At 43.9% G+C, this 25,199-nt stretch overlaps 1 protein-coding gene and 1 long non-coding RNA gene across 10 annotated transcripts in view; one reads left to right on the top strand and one right to left on the bottom strand.

Annotated features, from left to right (window-relative positions):
- EVL (Enah/Vasp-like) overlaps positions 1 to 25,199 on the bottom strand; it is a 143,293-nt gene that overhangs the window by 20,152 nt on the left and 97,942 nt on the right. The gene's annotated exons all lie outside the window — the stretch shown is intronic.
- On the top strand, positions 15,612 to 22,815 carry LOC131584035 (uncharacterized). Its single transcript, XR_009278643.1, has 3 exons — positions 15,612 to 15,816; positions 16,277 to 16,647; positions 17,131 to 22,815. It is a non-coding gene; the product is annotated as an uncharacterized LOC131584035 (long non-coding RNA).

Below are 25,199 nucleotides of genomic sequence, written 5' to 3'. Positions count from 1 at the left end.
TGCCTTATTTTTTCATTTTCAAATGTAAAACTTCAGCCTTTTAAAAATTATTCAACGAGAGTAAATCAGAATTAAACACTTACAACCTAAATATGTCACTCTCAAATGGTTAAGCATATTTATCTCTATATTCTTTACGTATTACTGCCAGGCTGAATGTTATCTGAAAACCAATTAAGAAAGTATGAAAACAGGAAAGATGGCAGAAGTGCATCGTAGTCAGAAATTCCAGAGCATCGACTGATCCTGAGGAAATCGTGCATATTTTTGAGATGTGTTTAAGGACTAACATTTGAAGTAAGGCTACAAAGAACTTTCTGAAAATCAGGCCTGTATATTCTAATTTTGGGTCTCCCAAAAATGAAGCCAGTGACAACCACTAAGCCAAAAGCTCTGACATTTAAAAATATCCTATGATTGGGCATGAAGTGAAGACAGTTCACTTCTTTAATGACTCATGACTGACAACTTAGTTGTTTATCATAGGTCTTTGGCAAACTACTTAGACAGAAATGCCACATTTTGTAAAGATCACACGGAACAATGAACGCGGGGGAGCGGCTGATTGTTTTGGGCAGCAAACCTCAGGGTAAAACTTAGCAAGTATTTGGGAACCACACAGCAGGCGGCTCACGTGAAAGGAGTTTAAGGTGTAGCAAGGATCTTCTCAGAAACTACACGTGAGGAAGCCAGGGACAGCTTTTGGGCTGCTCAGCCACAGCTCAGGGACACGGAAGGCAGGGATTAATTTCATGCTTCATTCTGTACATGTATGCTCTGCTGCGCACGTACAGCACACAGCTGTGAGGCTGAGGGGGTTTCAATTCAACTGGATTTCTAGGCTTAATTCCCCTCCACATTTTTAGGTATTTCTCAGACAGAAGCAGACATGAGCAGTGAGTGCTCTTGGTGATGCCGTCCTGATTTGAAGATGCTTCTCTAGTTGACCTGTGAGCTGCCTCTGACCCTGCCAGCCTCCGGGAACAGCCTCAGAGAAGAGAACACACAGAGAACTTCTCAGCACAATGACCAGGAGAAATAGTTCTGCTCCTGACCCATTCGCAGCTTCACAGCTGCTGTGAGCCACATTTTCACCAACTAATTAACGCAGGAGATACTCTGCGAATGTCTGTGTTTCCTCGCTTAGTTGCTTTGCAATAATTAACCATGCTTTTACATAAGCATCTTGTGATTCAGCTGAAGGCAGATTTTGGGAGCACACAGATGTTTTCCGTGTTTGTTTTTTCTCCTCCCACTCAAGCAGAGCAGCACCGCTCTGCCCTTCCCCAGCTGTCCCCGCAGCCACGGGGAACTCCTGGCACAGGGCGCTGCTTTGTGCCGGCTGTGGAGCTTCCCATGTGCCGCTGCTCAGATCTCCACGTCTGGAACCGCGGCCAGCCAAAAAACACCAACAAAGCTCTCCCTGAAGGAAAACCCATGCTCCGGCTTCCACTCGCACCAGGAAGGCACAGACAGGAACAATGCCATCCTTTCTCTCCTGCTGGAGAAGCTCCAAGCAATGTTTCTTTTCCCTCCTTTACTTTGGCTACAACTGCAAGAAACACTGACTGCATACACTTAGAAAAACACCAAAACTGTTTATTTCTCTGAGCAACCAGGATTTTGTGCTTCTTCAATACAGCGGGTCTAATCTAACAGGCTTTCATTCATTATACAGAATGGAAGCAGCCCCTGCCTGGGGTTTCTGCAATTCGTACAGCCTCCATGGTGCTTCTGGACCAGCATGGTGAAAGTGGTGGGCTAAGGAAAGGGTCCAGAGTTAGAGCTGAATTAGAAATACATATGGGTTTTAAATTCATTATATTGAAAATTTTTGTTTTGCATATGAGAAAATATGATGATTTCATGAAAAACAAAAATACGAAACCCCAAAACCACAAACAAACACACACACAAACCCCCAGCAGATTATGGGAGGAAAAGGTGTCAGAGAGACAGACAGTTCTCCCTCATTGTTTGATGATTCCAGCACACACTTGGATTGTAGGAGACTGCTTCAGCCATCAGGTCTGACCTGTCATTGCTTATATTCTGGCAATGTGACAGAAACTCTTGCTTATCCTGACAAGAACAGAAGAAATCTTTCCAGATTACAAGTTTCTGCAAAGCTTTTCTTTCCAACAGCAGTATCTTTCAAATAAATTGGCATTTTCTGTCATAAAACCCCAACGTATCAGCTGTTGAAAGCACTTCTGACTGATGCTAATCCCATCAGGTCCCTGTTCAGGTACAGCCTGGGCCAGTGTGCAAACCCACGCTGGGACTCAGCTGGGCAGGGAACTTGGCTGGGTTCACCATAACCTCTCCTCTTTCCCCCATGCTCTTGGGGGTGCTCTTTGCTCCTGGTGGTGCTGCTGTCCCCCTGCCAGCAGCCCACCCCACAGTGAGCTGTGACAACCACAGGGCACTGTCCCCACTTCAGCCACAGCGCCCCGTGTCCCCATCCGCCACCACTTCCCCATTCACAGCCTGCCCAGAATTTTGGCTCTCTTGCCACTGTTGGGCAATCACACTGCTGCTGCTGCTGCAGCTCTGTCAGCACTTTCACAGCTGCCCCGAGGACCTCAGCCTGCAGTGCTGGGGATGTCCTGGCACAGCCACACGCCACCATAAAGCACCTGTAGGAGAGGGAGCCAGAATGGGGACAGCAGTGCTGGTGACTAGCTGTGCTAGTGACACTCCCTTAAACTCATTACTAGAGACAATTATCCTGGACAAAGCACTGATCTAATTAGCCTAGATAAAGCCCGTAGATAAAGCAGGGTGCCTACGCTATTTCTCAGGCCCAAGGAGTACAACCAGCGTTGGATGACACGGCAGCTCAGGTAGACCTAACTTTCCATGGAGAGCTGAAGGACTGAGCAGAGGGGTCACTGCTCCAGGGACTGAGGAGAAGGATCACTGCTCCAGGGACTGAGCAGAGGGATCACTGCTCCAGGGACTAAGAGAGGGATCACTGCTCCAGGGACTGAGCAGAGGGATCGCTGCTCCAGGGACTGAGCAGAAGGATCACTGCTCCAGGGACTGAGCAGAGGGATCATTGCTTGGAGGACTGAGCAGAGGGATCGCTGCTCCAGGGACTGAGCAGAGGGATCGCTGCTCCAGAGACTGAGCAGAGGGATCGCTGCTCCAGGGACTGAGCAGAGGGATCACTGCTCCAGGGACTGAGCAGAGGGATCATTGCTTGGAGGACTGAGCAGAGGGATCACTGCTCCAGGGACTGAGCAGAGGGATCATTGCTTGGAGGACTGAGCAGAGGGATCGCTGCTCCAGGGACTGAGAGAGGGATCACTGCTCCAGGGACTGAGCAGAGGGATCACTGCTCCAGGGACTGAGCAGAGGGATCACTGCTCCAGGGACTGAGCAGAGGGATCACTGCTCCAGGGACTGAGCAGAGGGATCACTGCTCCAGGGACTGAGCAGAGGGATCACTGCTCCAGGGACTGAGCAGAGGGATCACTGCTCCAGGGACTGAGCAGAGGGATCACTGCTCACTGCTCTCCCTTGCTGCAGCTGGGCAGAGCCACATGCTGCCACACTGCCAAGCCTCTCCTGTCACAGGCCTTGGCACTCCACTTGTCCTGCTCCTGCCTTGGTTGTTTTGACGTACAGCCTGGTAGAGAGAGGGATCTCACCCCACCAAGGGAGAACGGTGTCACAAAGCCTGCTTTCAGGCAGTTCACCTCACTCCTATTAAACATTAACATGAAATAGAAAGAGCTTCAGAGTGTTACTCACAGACTGGGTGCCTCAGCAGCATTTTAACAGAGTACATTAAATGCCTTCTATAACATCATTTACACATGTTCCAAACTTATCCTCTGAGAACTGTGAAAGACTTATCAGCCTTAATTAAGCCTCACCAATGCTATGAGGCAGAAGTGACTTGATTACACCCAGGCCGTGTCTGCACAAATAAAATTTGGTTGCATCAATTTACCTACAGGTGAGTTTTCCTACTGACACAGTCAAAACTATGTAAAAGGTCACCTGAGGCATTCTTATTCTGATGCAGACCAAATTTGGTTTGGCCTGAGGCTAGTAGAGTGCAGGTAAAGGAGCATTTCCAACTGTGTGCCAGAAAAGCTTCTCTACCTCCCTTCCTTGTTCCTTGGTGACCAACACTGCTGTAAGTCTGTGGCAGAGCACAGCAAAACACATACTCTTAAAATCATGCTCAGCAATGCTTTACATAACCTGAGTTTACCTTACACCACACTGGACAAAGAGCAGGGTCTATCAGGTACCAATTCTCAGCTGGATTCTAGAAGTTCCCGTCTTAGAAGCTATTAAAAGCACCATTCCCAGGATTGCAACTACTTTGCTTTTATCTTTTACCCTTTACCTCTAGATTACTTTAATCTAACATGAAACAGGCCCTGCTTGAAGTGAAATAAGGGTGTGAACACAGGGGGTCTGTATGAAGTCTGTTCATTTGAACTAAAAACTGATTTAAAATTCACTGCTGAAACTTTCTGATGCAGATAAGATTTAAGGACAGTGACAGAGCTGGAAAAACAAGCCTTGTATTTAACATGGGAGTGCCCTGCCCTTGCATTAGTTCAGACCTCCTACAAGAATTTATGTACAGGTGCATATGCTGTGCACAGTCCTTTCCTACCTGTTTTTATTTTAGGAAAAATCAACAGATGGAATTGCAGGGGTCCCTACATGCAGAACCACACAGCTTTGTGTGTGCACTGAGCGGGATGGAAGACATGAGATCCAGAGGGGAGTTACCAAACAAAAAGGCTGTGCAAAGATCCAGTGCTGGAAGATGATTAGAAAGGAGCAATCTTCAATTCACTAGAAATGCTACTGAGCACACCAACATGAAACCAGCGCCTTTGACTCAAATGCTGAAGCTGCTAATTCCGCTATTTTGTATAAAATGCGATGCTACTTGTTTGATCCTGACTGTTTATTCATCATGGAAATGGCACAGCATTTGGTAATTTTTCATGCTTGTGTCTTGGTTGAGCTGGTGGAGAAAAACTTCTTTTTTTCCTCCTAAATGCAGGAGTGCTAAAGCAGCTCCTGCAGCAAGCAACTCCACTCTGTCAGCAGGGGTCACAATAAATATGTAAAGGACATGGCTTAGCTGCATTTATCTCAGCAACAGTGCTTCAGTTCAGCAGCACAGCTTGGGTTACCTCTCACATAAGAAACAGCACAGCCAGTTTAAAAAAAGATTTAAAAATACACATAGGTGACTGTGCAAACAGGAAACCTTACACAGTGAGGTGGCTCCAGGGCTATTTGGGTCAGTATCTCCCCCAAAATACAGCTTGGAGTGGTGGGAATGCATCCCCACAGTGAGGGCAAGCAACAGGGATGGGAGCCCACATGTTGTGGTATGGGACTTAAAAGATAAGAACAGTGTAAGAACAGGAAATTATCTTCCTCTAAGAGGAAGAACAAAACACACACACTGATCTAGAATAGCATAAGCTTTTTTGGGGTGGGGGAAAGTGAGCAAGGAAAGCTGCAGTTCTGCCTGGGCAGGGGAAGTGGCTGACCCTTGTTTCCCCACTTCCCGAGGAAGCGCTACGAGCACCCTTGAGGATGGCAGCCCAAGGGAAGGTGATAGCTGCACCCCCAGCTGGGTCAGGCCCCAGTGCCCCAGAGCATGTGCTCAGACCTGTGCAGCGCTGGCTCTCCAAGAAACAGAGAAATTCTGGCACGACGTGTGCAGGAAGCCTCCCTGCGGGACAGAAAAACACGGAACTCGAGCATCCCAGGGGGATTCTGCTTACTGTGCTGAGCTCTGAGCAAAAGAGAACTAATTCAGCGACAACTCAATCATGTGTTGATGAAATCAAGGTGGGTAAGGCAGCCACCTGCCAGGCAGCTCTGGGTGGGGGGACTGCCAGCACTTCCCTCCTTGGCAGGGCTGCTGCAGGGGCTCTGATGCATTTAGAGAAGCAGCTTTGTTTCCACGGGTTTCATGATAAGTAGGCATCCAATTTAGCTGATGACCAATTGCTTTTGTTAGGGGAGCTGCCTCTGGCTGTGAGAAAAATGTTATGTGCATAGAAAAGTATAGGAAGAGTAATTTTACTTTCTTATTATTAAAAAAAAAAACCAAAACAAAAAAAACAAAAGACATCATTGAATTTCTAAGGGTGTAATTCTGTAATTCCAGTATAGGTAGCTTTTTAAACATGCCCAGGGAAGATGATTGGAGAAGATGTCAATCAGTGCCAGAAGTAAAAAAAAAAGTAATCTATAAAATTCAGGGCCATGAGACTAGATTTAAAAAAAATAAAAGAAAGTAAATTAACCCCACAATTATTAGGAGCAGGTAAACAAGCCCCCCAGCACTTCTGTTCTCTCCTTTTCTTGATTGTTTTTCAGAATGTGCATCAAGCCTATTTCCTTGAACATCCTGGACTGAAACTTTTCAATAAAAGCAAAGATTAGCTCATAATCTTGTGCCTCTAGGCAGTAATGGAGCTTTAAGAAAAACACCAAATACTATCAGAATCTCATTAAAATTGAGAGCATGGGTCATCCTAAGAAGCTGGCACCTCCCCACCACTGCATGGGCGTTCAGTTAATGCTGGAGCCCAGGCAGTGCATGTTCCAAAGAAGCTGAGAGTTGAAATCAAAACACACCATCTAAAAATATGGTTTATATTGCAAAGATATTTTCCTGAATTTGGTTTTAGTGAGGATATGAATTGTTTCACTCCAGTATCAGTTTTCCAGGTGCTGTCCCAACAGAGACAGGGACACTGCAATGCCGACCTTGTGCTCTGCAGTAGGAGTGTTGTTGAGCTCAGAAAGCACTTTCCCTTGGATGTCTCAATCCCCACACATCTGTTCTGTGAAATATAAACTACCTGCTTTTAGCTAAGTGTGGCTGTGTGTGTTTCCACACCCAATCAAGTGCATATATCTGTTTATACCCACTTCACACTTACATTTCTTTACATTAAATAAAAAAAGCAGGGATTTGATCCTTTTTTGTTGGTTTTTTGTGTTTTGGTTTTTTTTTTTGGGACAAATTGAATTTCTTAAAATTTCTGAAGTCACAGGGAAAAGGAACCCAGCCACTGGCATGGACAGCAGTTCAATCAGCTGATACACACGTAGCTGGTCAAACATCATCTCTGTTTTTGCCTAACTATAGGATTATGACATATTATATCAGGAATGTACATATATATATATATATCCATACCCACTATAGCCTGGTGCAGCACCCAAGGCAACAAGAGCAGCATGGTCTATTCTTGGCCCATCTCCACATACAACCTTGCAAGGCAAGGCTCTTCATTTCCAAGTGTCTCCTTCCCATTTCCCTACTGGTAGGACAGTAAACCCCTCAGGGCAGTCTTTTCCACCCCGTGGAGAACAGCAGGGCCCATACATGCATTGGAGCACCATGCACACATAGAAAACACCATATTATAAACACACAGTTTGCATCTAGTTAATGGTTGAGATCCATACAAGATCCATTTTACCAAGGTTTAAATGTTGGGATTTAAGATGTTGTTACTGCTGTAAGGCAGCTATGATGGGTACCTGTACCAGGGTAAGAGTACCGGACAGAAGATGACTTTTCTATGAAACAACTACATGGAGATATATTTTGGGATTTATGAAAAAAACCCCAAAAATAAACAATAAACCACATGAAAAATAATCAATAGACATAGGTAGGATTCCTTGATAATTAAGTTACAGTCATAAAAAATTCAACAGATAAACAAAATATTCAAATACAGTGCCTGATCCCATTCACACTTCACACATTCACCCAAAGCCAAGCTATCTACTTAAGGTAAGCAAAAGTCCCACTAACTAGGAAGGCCCAAATTAAACCCACTCATCACTGCAAATCCTCATTTCCAGAAGAGATAACAGGAATTAACAGTCACAGGCAGGTCATTATGGAGAAAAAAATAGGCAAACATCCTATTAATCCTATCCATTAACTACAGCAAGTATAAAATGCTACCCTTTTTTCATATCTGTTTTTAAAAACCATTATCAATTCCATGAGTACAGATGCTATCCACTAGCAAGTAACAGCAGAAGCAATCAAACGCATTGATTCAGAAGTCATGGTCCCACATTCTTGCTGTAATAACCTCTCCTGATTTAACAGCCCTGACTAATGCCAGCATCTCCTCAACCTAATGGGTCATTTCTCTCAAATACTATCTCAGCCTCCTACTGCCCCTGCCTGAATTAAAAGCAAATTAAAGACAAAAACCCATCAATGAGCTAAAATGTGAGTGGTTTCCCAGCACAACAGGATGGTGGCACAGACCATCTCCATGCAAACACGCCCTGGCACGAACATCCCTTCCCCCCTTCCCGCAGGAGCACCGCATGCGAGGGACAGGGCGTGCAAGGCAGGGGGGAGGTTTCCATCACCTACAAGACATTCGGCACAGGATGATGCAGTCACAGTGGCAGAGGCAGAAGCAGTGCCAAATCCATTCCCTGCTGACCATAGTATGGCCGCGGCCTCCTCCGCGCGCTCCCCGCGGCACGCTCCGCATGCCCGGCGGCCCCGCAGAGCAGCTTTCACCAGCTGTAATCAATCCCCCACCGCAGCAGCACAGTGGGCCCAGCCACGTAAATATTTAATTGGACCCTTTTCCTCACCTATCACAACACTTCGGGGTGTCTGAAGCCAGACTTCATTGTCTGGACTTTCACATAATGCGGTGAAAGTAAGAAAGAAATAGCGTTTTCTGCCTCCTGCCCCAGTCAGATGTCCCTAGGTTCACCTACATGCAAGCAATTAAAATAAAAGCAAAGTGTGAATAAACAAAGTTCAATGGCTGCTATTGAACATGCAGGATCAAGTTCACTGGTACCTTTGGAAGTCAAAGGGGTTCAGTGAAAAATGTTGAATGCTAGTCTGAAAACGTAAGTGTGAACAAGATGGCTTCAGAAACATGCATATATGGCTTAAAACCCCCATCTATTATTAAATTTGCTCTTCATCATCCCATCATACCTGATCTCCTCTGATCCCAACACTTCACCTTTTTTACTTTGCCTGCAAATCACTTTCCTCTTCCATATTTAAGTGTGGCAGGCCTTCAGAGGCAATCCAGTTGAAGTTAATGGAGAGCTTGTATGAGGAGGATAAACAGAATATTTATTTGCTCTCCGCCTCTGCCTTATCACCTTTGATCCATTTCTTTCCCTTCTCCTCGCCTTTGCATTTTTCTGTCTGCTGAGGACTTGACACAGCCTAATGCTCTACTCCTCAAGCAAATTTATGGCTGGTTTAGGGATGTATCTCCATAGCTTCAATGACACTACTCTGATGTACATCAAATACTGAACTCAGCAGCTAAGTTTTTTTATCTAATATCTAACTTTTAGAATAAAAGGTCTACATTTTTATAAGTTACCTATGGTTACACCAGGTAAAACCCAGGTGGAACAAGTTCATAATTAGCAATGTATCAGAGCCACTCCCATCCTTCTCACACAATACTTACTCATCATAACTGAGTAGTTGCTCACTCTCTGTACCTGCCTCCCACATCATTCTCAGAATGACTGATATGTAGATATTCTAATAGTGAAGGTGCTTATCATATGTTTTCTAATGTTTGCTGCTATGAATTATTTATGTCCCATTTTAAGTGTACAATATCAATACCTCTCAGGTATTCCCTACTATCAGATGGAGCAAAACAAGCATTAACCAATCAATATCTGAGACAGCAAAAACTCTGTTAATAGCAAGCTATCTTTTTCACTGTGGCACACAGATGGTCTTAACTCTACCTGTGTGTGCTCACTGTTTTCTGCTTGCTGGCTTATGAAGCCATTAGAGGCACACCAGAAACAGGAGTATTTAATTCAAACCTGAGTGTAAATTCAGGGTCTCACAGTCATAAATGCCAATGGTTTTATGTAATTACATTCTGAGGATTTAAGAAGATTCAGGAATATATTTAAATGAACAAAAACAGTATTAAAATTGTAAAATTGTAGGCTATGTTTTATATTCAGGACTCAAATTTTCCTAGAGAACACAGTATCATAAAACCATTGCATTCTCAGTTTTGAGGGCACTTCAAATCCTTTTTGTTCTCCTGTGCTTTCTTCCTGTATCTCAAACTGAAGGACTGAAGGGAAGCATCTGGCTGATGTAAAATATCAGCTAAGCTCTCTAAAGTGCTCACTTACCCTGCAGTACTACTGGAACCACCTGCTCTTTCAGAAGAAAACCTATTACACAAATGTAGGCAATTTAAAACACTGTATCAAACTAATGATAGAATCAGTAAACCCAAAGATGTACAACTTTCATTCTGTCCTAAGAATGCATCTAACTCGTTCAGTGATTTATTTGGCCGAGACTATGTTACCCCATATTTTCTTTATTATTTTCTTACACTCTTATCTCTTACACAGTGAGGTTGTGGTTTCTACAGGGTTAAATATGGTTGTGAGTAATAAAAAGCTAAAAAACATCCTTCAAGGTCAAACAGCATCTCAGAGACTCTCAAACTGATCTGACAGAGACTAACAAATTCCTACATATCCTTGGGCAGACTTACCACCTGCACAGCAAACTCTCTGCCAACAGTCTGCCATGGAGCCAGAAAACCAGTGAGTGGGTGTGGTAACTCAGGCCTCCAACCCCAACTCCACCCTCCTCCCTAAAATTGACATAATATTTTTAAATAGCTCATTCAGACACAGCGTGGGGCAGCACAGCCACGGCCACCATGTGACTGAGGAAATGGCAGGGCAGGAGCTCATTTGGATTGGGAACAGGTTCTCTCAGAGACTTCACCATCACTTCTGATTCTGAAATAAAGACTGGTATCCACAATCCCACCAGCAAGACAGTGACCCCTTTTAAGTGGAAATAGCAGCATGGCCCACAGGAAAAATAATTAAAGACCCTAAGAAGGCAGCTGCCTCAGGTGGTATGACATGAGCCACCACCTCTGCTTCTACTTTGGATAAACAAAGTTACGACTTGCTGGACACTATCAGTGTTGGTCTAAGTTTGGGGAGGAAAAGAACCTGGTGTGGCCAAAAACATTGTGAAAATACTTTTATAATGCCTGTACAGGGATTCCTAAACTGTGGTACTCTGCTGCATGCAAGACATTTAAAAGGGATACTCTATTGTGCAGTATTGGGCATAACATCCCCTTCACTCCCCAAAAATCCTACAATTTCTGATTAGCATCACTTGACCCTCACAAAGGTTACAGCCCAGCTTGCCTATGGCAGCACAGATGAGTCCTGCATGAGGAGCACTTGCAGATGCTGTGCACCTAAAGAGATTTTAAGTAAGAATTTAATTGACCACTTCTTACTCTTGTATATAAAACCCCTTGACCTCATTTTGAGCATGAAGCAATATCAGCTGGCTGGAAGGCAAGCACTCCCCCAGCTAACTGCTCCTGTAATCCTTGCAACAGGAAATCTGTTGTGAAAATTGCATTTTGACAAATATAAATCATTACTGACAAAAAGGCTGACAAATCCTTCTTGATGCCCAGCACTTACCTGCTGTAGCAGCCCTCTGGAAGGAGATGCTCTAGAAAAACGCTTCTTTTTTAAACAGAAGTTGGAAAACATGAATTCCACGATCTGCAGCAGTGAAAATAAAGGACAGCTCTGGTCCTGCAAGTGGTAGCAGGCAGGCAGGTGACTCTCCTACATGAAGCCTTTTGCAGGAAGGCTGTAATTATCTGGTTGAGCACCTACTGATTGTATCTGGAGACTGTGCACGTAAGAGCCAATATGAAGCGGATACAACTCATGTCATTTTACTTTCTGTACATTTTGTCCTTAATTGAAAAGGTTGCTTTCCTTTTCTATTCCTAATATCTATTATCCATGCTTGAGAAGGCACTTAACAGCACATTAGACAGCTAAGAACCCAGAGGCTGTGCCAAAACTGAAATAACACTATGAAATGAATCAAGTGCTTGGTTTCATTTTATTAGTGTCTTTATCAACTGGCACTTGGAGAAGATTTGTACTTTAGAGAACTCTGGAAAACACTCAAGAAGGAGAACAATGAACTTTTAAGTTCCTCAGCCAGACAAAATGTACTAAAAAAAGCCATTCTCATGCCATTGATCACATCTTTGTAATTCTTAAGATGGAAGCTCATTTCTGTTGTTAAGTAGCACTGTCAGATGTTTTGTCATACCTGCAGAAGCTGTTTATACTGAACCAGCCTTAATTTTTTATATTTCCCTCTCTGCTCTCAACCTCCATCTCTGCCATCAGTTCCAAAGGACTCCTGGGTGCCGTGCCAAGGAGAGCTGAAGTGTTTCCCAGGAGTGCACGGTGCTCGCAGGACGGCTGCTATTCCACAGACAACGCAGCCACATATCTCAGCAATTAGCCTGGGGTATGACTGTATGGAGCAGATTTAAGACCTGGGAGAAATCAGCCTGCTCATCTCCACATTTTGTCTCTCTGGAGCTGCTCCCTGCACAGAGGTTTGGCTGAGTCCATGCCAGGACACTTAAGATCCTCTCCTGAATTTCAGTACCTGCAGTACAGTCTGGGTCTCACAGCTGAGCGAGACCAGCCAAGGAATACAGCATGGAACCTTCAGTTCTGCATGGACAGCCCAGATTCAGGTGTCTGAACCAACACTCACCCACGGGAGTGAGAACACTCACCTGGCACAGCATCTATTTCAGAACTAGCCCCTAACACATATTTCCAGTTACAAACCATTTTAATTGGGATGCAAGACTGAAAGTTCCTGCCAAAAAATAGACGGCAAGAAGCATTCCAGGCAAATGCAAAGTCTCAGAGACTAAGCCTAGAAAACTCCTGTCAACTCTAGGAAAAATTACAGTTACCAGAAAATTGTCTGCATTAGGAGCATCTTATACTGATGCCATTCTCTAGTAATATTCTCTGGTTAAATCGTGTCAGTGTTTGTGGTACTAAATTAAACAATATTTAAAATACATGCTTACACTTTGTATATCTTTTCTTTGCAGGGTGCTGCTAAGAGCAAAATAGCTGCACAGATGCTGAAGGAAAAATGAAGGCTGGCAAGTCAGCCATTTCTCATGAAAAGTTGCCCCACATACAAGTTATTTAAGCTGCTGTCTGCCAGTAACCTGTAGTATGGTAACAATTAAATAGTCACTAGTTACATACCTATATTACAGTATATTGCTTTCTAAATTGCCTTCCACAAAAAAAAAAAAATTCAATCAGTTTAACTGATGGGGAAATTTGAAGTCTGCTACACTCCTATTAGCATCATTTGGTATAAAGGAAGTGCAGGCATGCATTTGATGCTTCTCAGAGGGCTTGACTTTAATTAATTTAAACTTGCAAATTGATTATGATTCACTTGAAAATGCATTCTGTTCCCTGAGAGTATGAACAGGCCCTTCTTGGGAAACCATGATGAACTTCTCCTATGATGCAGAAAGCCTGAGACCCAAGGAAAAGCTCCAAATTCCTATAAAGAGGCTAGCAAGCACAATTCAAAGTACTTCAGCTTTGCAAACTTCTAGTTGCATCACCACCCTCCTCAGTTATCAGTGCCAATCTAAGAGGGATAAATCCTCCTCCCATGCCGTCTGTCTCTCTGCTGATTGCAGGAGAAGCCTGGGTGAGACTCAGTCCTATAAATATAGCTGGGATGAGTCCAATCCTGAGAGACTAAGCCATAAACTCTACCAAATTACCCACAGATTCAGGGAGGGTTTGGAAAACCCAGTACCACGCTGCCTGTTGGCTCAGCACTCTGCTCACTGCTGTGACTCATGGTGGGTGTGCCAGAAAAAGCCTTGCAGGGGGCACAGTGGGCAAACGCTCCTTGTGGTGAGTAAAAAGTACCTTGTTAGGCTCTTCCTGACCTTCCACAGTGGAACCTCTCCTGATAAATCAAGCAGGCTTCCCCCTTCCCTGTTCATCCCCCAGAATGAGGAGTGGAGGTTTATTCATCACTGAGCTTGGGTGACCAGCTTTCTGTCCTATTATCTGTCTCATTATTGAAGGCAGGCTGGTGAGGTAAGTGGTTGTGAGACAACTGTGACACAGAGCACGTATCTTTTCTCCCAACATAGAGAAAAAGGGCTTCCCAGAATCAGAGTTAAAAATAGCTGGTTTGCTTTAGAGGGTGTATTCACTTCCAAACACAGAGAACAAGTCTAAGATGCCACCTCTAATGTGACAGGCACCTTTAGCAGCCTGATCTCTGTCAAAATACCTAAATCCCTGGACCTTCTTCTCCTTAATTTTTTTCCCATTTCAAATTGTAGATGCTTTTCAGCATGTTAGGGGAGAGAGGGCAGATAAAACCTTCTAGGTTACATTAAACCCAGCCTTTTTTCAGACCAAAAAGTCTCCTCAAGGTTATTTCTTGAAATTTATTGCAGTCTTGCTTTTTTCCCCACATTTCCTACACCAGTAGTGTTTCTGCTCCCCAGCATCCCCTTTCAGCCCTGCTCAGTGCCTGTCTCCCAGGTGGAGGGCAGGCTGGCCACATTCCACGCAGTGCTGAGATGACTGGACAGTGTGGTTTGGGTGTCACAATCAGCAAGGCTTCTTGATGCTTTCAGAGCAAGGTGTACCCTTTCAAACACAGTATTTTATTGACTAGTGATGCTAACGAGCCAGTTGGGCAAACCTGGGACAGTGATAGATTCTCTGTCACATCAAGTTATTACATCAAGGCAGTGTCTTTCTGCCTTGAAAGAATTTGTGGTCAGAATACCAAAGGTTTGAACACAGAAGTTACAGTGGATGGCTTTAATGATTTCTCTATATTCTGTCTTTTCCCTCTAAAATTCTAAAAATTTTCCTCTAAAATTCAATCCAACACCATTACTTATGGGCTTCTTTACACCAAAGATCTGCTTGACTCTTCTGGGAATACATTAAAGCTTAAAAGCTCACTAAGCTGAGAAAACAACAGTTATATTTCCAGCTGCTTTCCCTAGAATGTTACATTAATCCTTCCCCTGGCCCTGAGCAAGCCTTGCCACTTACTTTTCTTTCGAGCACGGTTGGACTGCTCCTCTCTATAGCTCTGTAAGGGCTCCCCCCTCCCCATAAGTTTGCTCTCAGGAATTGCCAAGCCACCAAAGAATTTGGGAAGCTTTGCTTGCTGTTCCCTAACATGGATATAAGCATTTCTTTACAAGTCTGGAAGCCAGCACCACAATTCACATTAATGACAAGCAGAGCCTGTCAGGAGATCTAAGTGATTGCCTAAATAAGAACCACTCAGAACATTATTCATCATACAGCTGAGAAACCAGCAATGTCCCACACTTCTCCTGCATGCAGAAGTGACAAACAGGAGACAGGGCTTGCTGTCCAGCTGCCAAGGATGGGATCTGGCTGCTCACCCCCTCTCCACCCCCAGAACGAGCCCACCTGGGCACCTGAGAAACGTGAGCAATTCTGCACTGTGCTGATGAAGTTCTTATTCTACGTGTCACCCAAGCTGAACTGCGAAACACGGCTGCCTGCCCTAGTTATCAAATGACCTGAAATTCAGCACAATCATCTGCCATAACAGCTGGTTCACTGACGATGAGAGAAACTCCTGCCTGCCTGCTGAACCAGAGCCAGCAGCAGGAGCCCAGGACACAGCACGCACAGCCTCCCACTGCTGCTCCCATCCCCCTGCATGGCATGGCCTCAAAATGTCTTGTGTTCTTCCAATTCTGCATGCTGACTCCTTCCTCTACGTATTTATTTTGCATCTGTATCATTAAAAAGAGATTTAAGAGACCTGGTACTTCAAAGAAGGGGAAAATAATGAAACATCCTTCCCAAGGAATTAAAATGAAGGTAAGGTTGGATCTTGTCAGTTTTCTTTCTTTTTACTTAGGGTGCTACATTAATAATACACAGCACCAGCAAATTTACTTCTTTTTACAGTAGCAACCTATATAGGAACATAGTACCAAACATGAAAATGATCGTACAAGTAAGACTTAAGTGCTCAACACAGGCAAAGTTAGGGAGCTAAATAACTTGGCCAGATGTTATAAAGATTTTCTTCTAAATGACTTATGCTCAAACACTCATACTTTTTGAAGTTATTTTGATGTACACCAAATTATATTTTTTTCTATTCCACTGATGAAAAAAATCCTAATCACATATTAATAAAATTTTAGATTCATTAATGTGAAAATTAAAGTTAGTGATATGTATTACTCCTTAATAATGAAATAAGCAGAATTAAGTGTTTGTACTATATCTTAAGATAGTTGCTTTTGCACTTTTTCCCCAATCTGAAATGAAGAGTGAAAGCTGTTATTGAAGACCAGTCCCGCAGATGGAACCCAAATGGAACTCCATTGAACCAAATGGACAAAATTTCCTGCTAGATTGGATCTAGAAGATGATGTTTTCTGTGTGGATCTATCCTCTCGGCTAAATACATTTTCCCATTCCCTAGCTGAAATGGGAAATGAGGACTGCACATGTTCGTAGTGCTCTGTGTCTCAGTCCTAGAAAGTCCAACAGGTTCACACTGCTAATGTTGTGCCTGAGAAGCATCTGTCTGATTTTCACACATGTAACTGGTTGTAGCTGTTGCTAGAGCTCATATGTGCACGAGCTAGAACAAAGTTTGGACTGAACATATGCCTCATTCCCTGTGTTTACTTCAAGGTAGGCTTCAGAATCCTCTCTGTAAGTGTGAATACAACCATGAATATTTGATAAGGGACACACGGAAGGAATCTGAAATCATATGGCACCAAGGCTTTAGCTAAAGTATGCATGAACAAGCAAAGTAGCTAATATTAAATGTATGCTTGTATTTTTCTTGTTCTGCAGCCTTGTCTGCACATCAACATGAATTAAACAAATTGAAACCCCACATTGAGCAGCATCAGATCTAATGGCAGCGTAAAATGTTCCCCTAATGAATTTCAGTTTTCATATTTTCTCTTATAAGTAGTGTTATGATGCTATTGAATAAAATGTTTACTAATATATACAGATACCTGTGGGTATATAGGGCTAATTAATATTAAGCCAGTTATTTTGGCTAATTTATGAGAAAAGACTATGAAAAGAAACATTTTTATCTGTATTAATTTCACTTGTGGGCTACTGTCAATAATGCCTTTTTTTGATGCTGTTTGCCAGGTGCTGACAAATGCATGAATGGAGTTACTCCCTCTCCTGGACAGATTATAATCTAGGCAAGTAAATCTTGATCTCCTGATGATGGGAGTCCCTTAGTGAGGCAGGGACACTCTCCAGCCCTACTCCATTAGCCCAGATCTCCCATCAGCCAGACGGGGAGGATGAGGAGCACTGCTAACCTCGAGCCTTGCAGTGTCCTGAGCCTTGATCTGTGAGACAGACACACAAAATACACCAAGGATGGCTCAGTGAAAACAAAAACCAGGAGTCTTCCCACTAGGACTGGCTGAGTGCTTTTGCAACCAGAGCAGAATCTCTATCACAATCCTGCCTTTTATCTCATGGAAGCAGGCAGTGGTTAATACACCTTATTTAATAGTCATGTGGTTGTCTGATTTGGGATGATAGGCTTCAAGTGGCAGGTGGACCCAATTCTGCAAAGTGCTGAGCTCTGCATAAGAGATGCCAGCTCGCTGCCCTCCTGGTGTTACAAAGAGCCAAGAGCACATTCATGAGGTGTGTTGAAGTCAGCACCTCCTGTTTCAGTTCCACCACATGTCCTCCTTGCCATTCAACTTAATTCTATCTGGAAATTTTCTAATACCCAGAGGATGCTCCTCATGAGCCTTTTCTTAAGCCCCTCTTTCATTGATTAGCTGTGCTGAAGCAGGGCCAGAACAATTGATACGGGACAATTTAAAGTATCCTGAAGGTTTATAATTACATTTGCACCTTCTTGAGCCATTTTCTAGACCCTTTATTTCATAGATGAAGCCAAATCAGCATCATTTTGTCTTAGGAACTTTTTAAAAAGGTGCCCTTTTAGGCTGGCAATAATAATACAAGTTTATCATAAAGCTTCCTGCAGCAAAATCTTATTCAGCCACACACAATCTTAAAAGTGTTGCTCTGAGAACTACAGACAGACTTCTTGGGAAATGCCAGAGGAGGTGTTTGGCTTTCAGCTGTACTGCAATAGACAGCTAATTAAATGCTTTGCTAATAATAGTATCCTGTGTATGAGGAGATAAGCTCAATTACTTATTGAATTTAAGTGGAGTTTTGCAGACATGTTGGCATATTCCTTGTAGCTAAACCAACTTTTTTTTAGCAATACAATTCACTCTCCTTTCTATTTCTCTAGTTTAGATGTATCATTAATGAACAAAAAATGTCACTGATGGAAAAAAACAAATCTGACATTTCTTAGCTAAAGCTCCATTACTAAATAAAAAATAACCATCTACTCAATACAATAATGGCAGACACTCACCATAAAAATCTTCAAAAGAAGACAATGGAAGTCCTCCTGCTGGCTTACAGCAAAACTAGACAAAATGTAGGATTGTTGTCACCAGAATTTGTTTGCAGTCTGTATGTAATCCATGGACCACACAATGCTGTGAAATTCAGTACTTTCAGCACATAATCAACAACACTTTCACAATGAGCAGGAAAAATGGATTCCTCCTCCCAGATTCTTTAGGAAATACACAGTTTTTCAGTGTATTTCCAGTGTCACAACTCTTCTTAGATTAAGATACCAGACTTCGTACTCTTCACACTCCATACTCTCAGAAAGGACAGCGGTAATTTGGAGCTAGAGAACACAGCCCCAAATTAAAAGAAAAATGATTGTTCATGGAGCAATAATGCCATTTGTTTCATCTCCTTAGGGCATGCCTACCCAACTCAGCAGGGCCATGCAAGAGAACTATTGACACAGTGCCATGAACAAGGGAGAGGATTCTTCCCCTCTACCCTGCCCCTGTGAGATTCCACCTGGATTCCACCTGGAATCCAGCCCTGGAGCCCTCAGCACATGGAAAACATGGACCTGTTGGAGCAAGGAAAGCCCCAAAGATGATCACAGGTCTGGAGCACCTGTCCAGGAAAGAGAGTCTGAGAGAGCTGGGGTTCTTTAGCCCAGAGAAGAGCAGGCTCTGGTGAGACTCTATAGCACCTTCTAGTTTCTAAAATGAGCCTAGAAAGAGGAATTTTCTACATGGGCATGTAGTGATAGGACAAGGGGAAAGGCTTTAAGATGACGGAGGACAGGTTTAGATCAGATATTAGGAGGACATTCTTTACCATGAGGGTGGTAAGGCACTGGTACAGGCTTCCCAGAGAAGTTGTGGATGCTCCCTCCCTGGAAGCGCTCAAGGCCAGGTTGGATGGGGCTCCAAGCCACCTGGTCTAGTGGAAGGTGCCCCTGCCCACGACAGGAGGGTTGGAACTAGGTGAACTTTAAAGTCTGCTTCAACCCAAACCATTTTATGATTTTATGATTCTATGATTCTGTGACCCACTGGAGGGTGATGAAGATGACTGGAGGCTGCAAATAGCACATGAGGAAGGGGCCAGGGAGTCATCCTGTTTGGCTCAGAGAAAGGAAGGCTGAGGAGCAATTTCACTGTGGAGCCAACATCCAACTGGTTCATGATGGGAAAGGCACAGCCCTGGAACAAGGGTCTGGTCATGTGGGGAAGTTTCCATCTGTGGTGATTCTCAAAACTTGCTGAGTTGCACTGAGCAACCTGACCAAATTTTGAATTTAGCCTTGCTTTAAATACGTGCTTGGACTAGATGTTCTCCAGAGATCCCTAAATAACTCTGCCTGAAGACACTGGGGAAATTAAGGAAGCAGGTATCACTAGTGGCCACAGCATATAGAAAGCAAATAAAGGAACTTCATCTGACCATGGTTTTTATTGTAAAATGACTTCTCTATTAATGGCCTGGGGTCCACTAAGCAGCTTCTAGACCTTAATTAAGGTAGTTATTTCAAAGATAATTAGCATTTAATACCTAAGTATACTTAATAATTTCCTAAATGCTTCCTAAATTGCCTGAATTTGAGCTCTGCTGTAACAGATAACCCTGTATGAAACAAGGAACCAAAAAGTAGAAGGATGCTGACTTAGTATTAAAATTCTCCACAGCACCAACCCTCTAAAAGACACAATGGTATTCTACACACTACAGCAAAATAGTCCAAGCCAAAAGATTTATGTTCATTTAATAATAAATAATTTCATGAGACTGTGAGAACTCATGAACTTTGGCCTTGAATACTGCAGACCTCAAAATTTCCCAGTGAGGTTAAGTGATCTAAATGATGACAACTCCTCCAGTGCTACTCTACTTGTTCTGTGTCAAGGAAGGGTTGTTCTAAGTTGTGATTTCTCTTGTAATTAAAAGGAGGGGTTGGTACAAATAAGGGCCCGTGTTTCAAAACACTTGTATTTGGAAAGGAAAAGAAAAATGCAGAGCTAAAATGGATGGTGATAAGAAAAGGAAAAGAGAGACTGAAAAAACCAAAACAGCCAGTGACATAATGGAACTTGACTCTGAGCTGCATAAATAAACACAGCTACAGTGTCTTGCAGAATTTAGGAAAATGCCCTGAGCACATGAAATGTGGTGGTTACCATAGCAATTTACATACAGTCATACATCAGACAAATCTTGAAACTCTTTTCTGGTTTAAACTCCCAATTGAGAACACAGGATCAGGTACAAAGAGCAAACCTCTTGTCCACTCTGGTTGAGACATTATTGATGTCATTCCATAGGGGTCAGCTCACACCCTGTGATGAGTGACCACCCTCACAGTGCAGGGCTTTTCACTCTGGGAGCAGCTGTTTGCTCCACACCTCTCTGTGTGTGTGTGTGTGTATGGGGAGTAGCACAGAGCAAATCCCCTTCCTCTAAGGGATGTGGCTGAATCCAACACAGAGCTGCTCCTTCTGCCCCTGCCACCTCTGTATGGCATCCTGTTCTGTGGCGATGCACGCAGCTGCTGTGAACCTGTGTGCTGCACTGCTATCTCCAGGACCCAGCAGCTCACTGCATCAGCCACCTGGCATGGGCAGATCAGCTGCTGGTGCTTTGTGCCTGTCTGGATGCCCAGAGTGCCCAGCATTGCCCGAGCCTGCTCTGTCTGGGGCCAGGTGTGACTAGCTAGGAGCATCCCTGCCCCAACAGCTCTGGATCAGCTCTGACTGGGATGGGGCTGATTTTCTTCATAGTGCCTCATGGGGTGCCATGCTTTGAGTTTGTGTCTAAAACAGTGATGCTTAAGACACCAAAGTGTGTTATACTCCTTTCCAATTCCCCAAATTAGGAAAGATTAGGGAAAACTAGGAATATTAGGAAAAGGGCAGAAGCTGGGGAGCAGCTGCCAGGCTGAAATGGCACAGGGACCTTCTTGCCCTGCTCCACTCCCCTTGCATGTCCTCCCAGCTGACTGTGGGTGACATTGCTGCCTGCTTGGAGGTGAACTGAGGATGGGGTAAGCACGTGTCTGCTTATGGAAGGGACACAGGCTCTAGGGCCAAGAATGGTGACATCCAAGGGAGCAGGCAGCCACCACCTCCACTAGCAGGAGATGATGCTCCACTGATTTGGGTTATCTGGGAGCCTGCCTGGATGTGTTGCTGGCATTGCTGGAGTCCAGACAGCTCAGCCTGAACATCCCAAGCAGCCCTGCAAGAGCTCGGAGCGGGTGCGTGCCAAAGACTCTGACTCAGGGACAGCAAAAGAAGAAAGAGTCAATACATCTGGACATGCACTGAAAAGATGAAAAGGCAAAAAAAAAAAAGATGTTGTTCTCAGGTCTATGGCCAGAGGGAAAGTAAGGAGCAAAATGGTGAATGAGTCATGGCTCTCAGCTGCCTGGGCCATTAATAGAGGGAGACAAGGGGATGGGTGAAGGGATGCACTGGAGAGAGCACCTGGGTGCTGCAGATGGGAACTGGCTGCACTCAGCTCTCTCTCAAGGGCATCCTTCCTGGAGGTCTCCCTTCCTGGTAGATAAACAAGCTGCACAGACCTGTTGTGCTGGAGCCTGACATCCTGAAGAATAAACAAAGGTGTGTTTCACTGGAGATGGGAATGACAAGGAAAGGCAGAATCAAAAGTTCCCTTGATGAGAAAGATCTCTCCCTGTCAGAGATCACATTCTCCTCAGCAACACCCACAGCTGCTGAGGCTACAACTTCACTTTCAATAAAACACTTCCACAAACTACTCCTTACCTGTGATAATGCAACCGCAGCCTGCTTGGCACAGCTCATGGCAGGAGTGTGCTGCAGAGACCTGCTGGAGACAAGGCTTGTCTCCTTCCTGCCCTGGGGCTTTAGGAAATTTGGGACAGAAACTGCCAGCTCAGTGAGTCCTCTCCAGCCTCAACACCACTTTGTTCTGCACTGCAGTACTGCAGTGGCACTTGGGATCCTACCTGGACAAGCAGGCGAGCACAAGCTCAAACATAAACCTCTGAGCCATCACTTTTGACAGCTGGACTGGTCATGGCCAAGCACCATCAGCTGCAGGCTGCCCCTGGGCTGCAGGGAACAGACAGAACTGATGCCGTGTGACAGCAGATCTGGAGGAATCATTATATTGTGTTCCCACTTCAACAGTTGAAAATAATTAATTTTCAGGATATGGATATGCAAAAGACTTTATGCTGCTTCTGTGCCAATGCACAAGGTGTTCTGTCAGACTTTCTCCACCTGCCATCTCTTAGTGTCCTAAAAAAAGGATTAAATGAAAACAGGATTTTTTTTCCACTGGGCTCTTTACAGTTCACAAGGAATCTTCCAGTATCACTTAGCAAATGAAATTATACTTCCTTCTTCCCCCAACCCTCCTCCAAGTGTAAATTTTAATTCAAATAAATCTTGGCAGAATAATAAATCTATTTAAATGTTGTACTGGTTTCTGAAACATCTAGTGCTTCGTGCAGTGCTTTTAGGGTGATTGAACTGAAAGACTGAAGACCAAAGCCTATCCTTTTCTCATTGAAAAGGTTTGATTTGGACCAACTGAATACATTTTTGGTTCCTGATGAGGTGATGCACTTTGCTTATGTTTTCCATAACAAATACAAAAATAAAAATCAATTCCAACAATGAGAAATCAGGACAATCCACAGGTCAGGCACTTTGGTTTCTCTTCTGAGACCAACAGAGACAGATTTTTGGATGTACACTCTGGACCAGGCAGGGGCAGACAGGGAGCCAGTCCTCAGAGGCTCTAAAAAGGGCAGACAGGTTTTGAAGGACATGGAAGACTTTTCACTCCCTGAGGCAGCACAAAGTGCTGAGCTGCTCAGGCCTTCTCAAATGGCTGCACAGCCATCACTTGCTCACTCCTGGGCTGGACTTCTGTCCACCTGGAATGAGAACAAGGAAACAAAGGACAAAAAAGCACGGAAAGTGCCCCATGCTCCTGCTAGTCCCCTCAGCAGCTCATCATTCCATTCCATAAAACCTGACACACACTTAACCAATACTCTACACATACATACGCAGCTTGCTTTGCATGGTACACAGACTAAAGATCCTCACTTCTCAAGAAAGCACCAGGAGACAAAATGCTGCTGGAGCCACAGCAGGCCTGCTGCCTGCTTGCTACAGATATAAAAGAATATCCTAATAAACCAATTATTAAATCCAACTTGTCCCATTAAACTTGCAATATGCACTTGTTCTAAGATGGCACAACAAACTACCACCAATCCTCTTTGCTGAAGTATGCCATGCCTTGTGTCTGGATCTTCTGAGGAGGAAAAAAAAAGAGAAATAAGCATAAATACTACACTTTACAGCTGGAAAATAAAACAAAATACAGGTGTAATTGCTGATCTGCCTTCTTTTATGCTGAAATTAATCTTCTAATGGCTCTATGAATCTCTTCACGTAGCTCAACTGCAAGAGAAAGGTGGATGTGACCAGACAGGTCAGCTGAGTTAGCAAGTGGAGAAAACCTCTCATGCAAGAAGCTTTAATATAGATCATTCAGAAGAAAAACTTGCATGCTATAATCATCTCACGTCCTACTCTCACTCTTCAATAGGAATAGATTTCATGTTATAAACATCTCAACAGACTGGGCTTCCACCAAACATGTAAATCAGAGGGGACTGCACAAAGTCAGTGCATTGTGCCAAGGCCAGCAAGAGAAGCAGATCTGTAAGAGTTAGAATAAACAGCAACTGAGATTCACACACAAAAAAAAAGAAAGCAATTTTATTTCTGGCTACAGTGCAACTACTCAGAATTAACATTAGATAACTTCTTTTGGGTGTACAATTATTTTATCCCACTGTGGTCCCTTCCAACCTTATCAATTATCTGCTTCTGTCATTCTGTGACTCCCTCTTTCAATCCACCCAGTGAAAGGACTGGTATCTGCTTTAGCACCCATGTAGCTGTCTAATTATTAGCTATTATTACTATATTTAAAAAATAATAGTTTAAAGATATAATCAGGGGAGAGCTATATGCAGTTATTTTTATTTTGAAAAAGTGGCATTGAAAAACCCAACCCAGCTGTCCAAGGCAGGACTTGGTAGCACTGAGAGCTTTGTAAGCACCTTTATTCACGTGATTGTTTTACCTCCAGTGAGTAATTTGGCTGCTGGCAGCCCAAGTCGCCCCTTCCAGAAGATGCAGCTGAGCCAGCTGGACTGGTATTTTATAAAAAGCTTCCCAAGGGGAACATGAAGAGACACACTGACTTAAGCAATCAGACACAGTGTCCAAATGAGATGCTGGGGAAAAGCTGTCACCTAAACACAGACCCAGTGAACCCCTGTGTGACCAGGGATGAAGAACACTCTGGGAAAAGAGTGGGATCTCACCTCAAAACTGTCACGAAACTTCACATCTCCTGAGGCTGGTTTGCGTCTCTGCTCACACAAGAACAATCTATCCAAGCTCCTCTAGACCACAAATCCTGGGATCAGGCAGATCAGAGCCTGAGGCAGGAGATGGCTTTACCCACAGCCCATGTCACCCATCTGCCTGGCACCACAGTGTGAATCACACCTGTCTGCTGTCGCAGATTTGCTAAGCAGAGCTTGAAATACTAATGTGACACATGAAACTTCCCAGTTTCAATGTTAAATACCACTTTTCATGGGGTAGTACCTCTTGAAAGGTACATCACACACAGCATAGGGGTATGGCAAAGAGTGTGGGGCCCCACAGGAGCAGCCACACCAAAATCAGAACTTGGAGGCTGTTCTGAGCTCAGGTCAGATGTCCTTTGCAGCAATA

This window comes from Poecile atricapillus, chromosome 1, assembly GCF_030490865.1.
Source record: "Poecile atricapillus isolate bPoeAtr1 chromosome 1, bPoeAtr1.hap1, whole genome shotgun sequence".
In the NCBI taxonomy this organism is placed as follows: Eukaryota; Metazoa; Chordata; class Aves; order Passeriformes; family Paridae; genus Poecile; species Poecile atricapillus.
This window is presented reverse-complemented; position numbering and strand designations above follow the sequence as displayed.